The sequence below is a fragment of the Convolutriloba macropyga genome, chromosome 2, assembly GCF_964194025.1.
Source record: "Convolutriloba macropyga chromosome 2, txConMacr16.3, whole genome shotgun sequence".
In the NCBI taxonomy this organism is placed as follows: Eukaryota; Metazoa; Xenacoelomorpha; order Acoela; family Convolutidae; genus Convolutriloba; species Convolutriloba macropyga.
Window position 1 is genome coordinate 61,578,491 of NC_134469.1, and position 2,585 is coordinate 61,581,075.

Below are 2,585 nucleotides of genomic sequence, written 5' to 3' on the forward strand. Positions count from 1 at the left end.
AATGCTGAGCACTCCATACAGAGGTCACCCCAACGACAGGATCTAGTTGTTTTTACTGGTTTCAGACGTCACCAGCAGAAGTGCGCCCGATGTTTCAGATGTTACCTCTGATGTCCTGATCCCCGGTTAGATCCATCCAAAATCTCTATTTTTTTTCGACAAAAGCCTCCGAAAAATTGAAGTGTGACCCCCAAAAAACCATATTTGTTACTATAACTCTTCGATTGATAAACCTTGACTAGTTTTTTATTGTCAAAGCGACTAAAGGCAATTTTTTTACTTTTGAGAAAAATCTGCCAAAAACGAACACAAAAATCAGAGAAGTCTTCCTTAAATCAGAAAAATCAAATTACCTATTTCGACTTTCTGACTACATATAAATTAGAACTGCGGAATAAATCATCAAACCACACTTTTGAATTGTTTTTGCAATAAAAAGAGAGCAACTTTCATCGATTTATCAAATCAGTATCACATAATTAAGAAATGTCAGAAAAAAATTTTTTTAATTCAGAAAATAAAAAATTCTAATTTAGTCTTCTGACTACAATACGTTTGAATTGCGGAATAAACAATTTAATCACTCTTTTTGATTTGTTTTTCAATCAACCAGAAAGCACTTCCATCGATTTATGAAATCAATATCATAGAATTAGGAAAAGCCAGAAAAATTATTTTAAATCAGGAAAATAAAAAAAAACAGATTTTAAATTTCTGACCACAAATTTATTTGAATTGCCAAATAAACCACTAAACAAACCCCCAAAACAAGTCACTGTCAGCCAGTTGACAGGACCAATTATATGAGGAATTAAAATAGAAAATCATAATGCGCCAAACCAAAATTTATAACTTTCATTCGACGAAAACAACTGATATTTTGACTCTATTTTTTGCAAAAGTCTTCGGTTTCAGACGTTGCCGTCTGCAAATTCCCCTTACCTCTATTGATTTCAGACGTTACCATCAACAGAAGTGAATTTGAAGAAAGTTGGTTACCAGTAATCACCAGAATTTTTTTCATTACTTTCTTTTTTTCAAAGGCGAATCTCAGACGTTATATGTCAAAAAGAGCTTTGAAAGTTTCGTACTGGCAGTGCATATTGTAAAAACGGACAGAGAATGAAAAAGAGCAGATGAAGTAACACAGTTTTAATGAACACGAAAAAAATTTTGCAAAACCCGAAAAAAGACAAAATCCGAAAGAATTTATAGTTTTCTACAATATGAATCGTCTCTGCAAAATTCTAATATTCAGTAGCTCTCCTGTAACCGTTGCTGCCTAAAAGCATCGTGTTTTTACAAATTTATTGTTTTTAGAAAAAATTATTTTTATTTTTTTATTCTTTATTTTTCTACAAATTATTTTTATTTTTCACTCCTAGAAAGAAAAACAGGTTTCATTATTCTAAGTTGCGCAAAAACTGTGAGAATTATTCATTAATCATAGTATTTGATTAGGGTTAGGGAGTTAAGAAAGATTTTCTTTGGTATTTTCATTAGCCTCCTGGTGCGCAGTCTATTCTTATTTAAAGAAATAGACGAATTTTTTGAAGTTTTTAGGAAAAAGAAGTTCAATTTAACAATCATTTGAGTTCTCGTCTAATATTGGTTCAACTGCATAATTGTGGCAAATCACAAGTTTTCTGTCAACAACAGTAGCCAGATACACCAGTTCAAACTGTCAAAGCCAGCAATTTAAGCAAAAAACGACAAGCAATTATTTAGGTCTTTTGAACAAAAGTCGATTAAAGCGCGCGAACGTTCGAAAACTTTTATATTTTATTGCAAAAAATATAAATTTAGCACACAAAAAACATCCCAGGACATCAGTTTTTAAGAAAAATTGTGTTGCTGGCTTTTTGAACAAGAAAAAAACTAGGTTCAATAGGATTCAAACCTTAGACAACTTTTTTACATCAAAAACTTGCGTCGCTCCGGTTCTCAAAACCGTTTTTCACCTCCAGTAACAAGCTTCCTCACCATCAACATCAACAATCAGCTACAAAAAAGCAACAGCTGCCAAGATATCGAAGCACAAAAGCGCTGAATGTCAGTTTGCCGTAAATCTATTCAAAACGACATAAATATCAATGAAGAAACTGCTCGTCATCCTTAAGAAAACTATAGGGCCGAAAAAGAGTTCCCGATCATTGTTTTTGATGATCAACAAAATCAAAGGCCAGGTAAACGAGCTCAGCTCTTTGCATACACATGGCCTCTTTGCCCAAAACTTGGAATTGGAGAAAACCTCTATTTTAAACTATCCAAAGCAAAGAAACAATCAGGATTCAAATGACAACAGAAATTCTCAATATTGAAATTTTCCAACCTACCAGCAACAGAATTCTGGAACTTCTCAAGGTCAAATGAGAAAAAATTGTTGACTCGATAATCAACTGTTGATCTGTGATCTGCAAAAACTCCCCTGCTTACCAACCGTGGCAAACAGAACCTCACACCTTCCAAGTAACACTGATAAAATAGTAGCAGAAAACAATTGCCTGCAATCATTGTATTGATCCTGTATTTGGGTCGAATTCCGCAAGTGTTTCTCCAATAAGAGTACCCCCGATGAAACAACA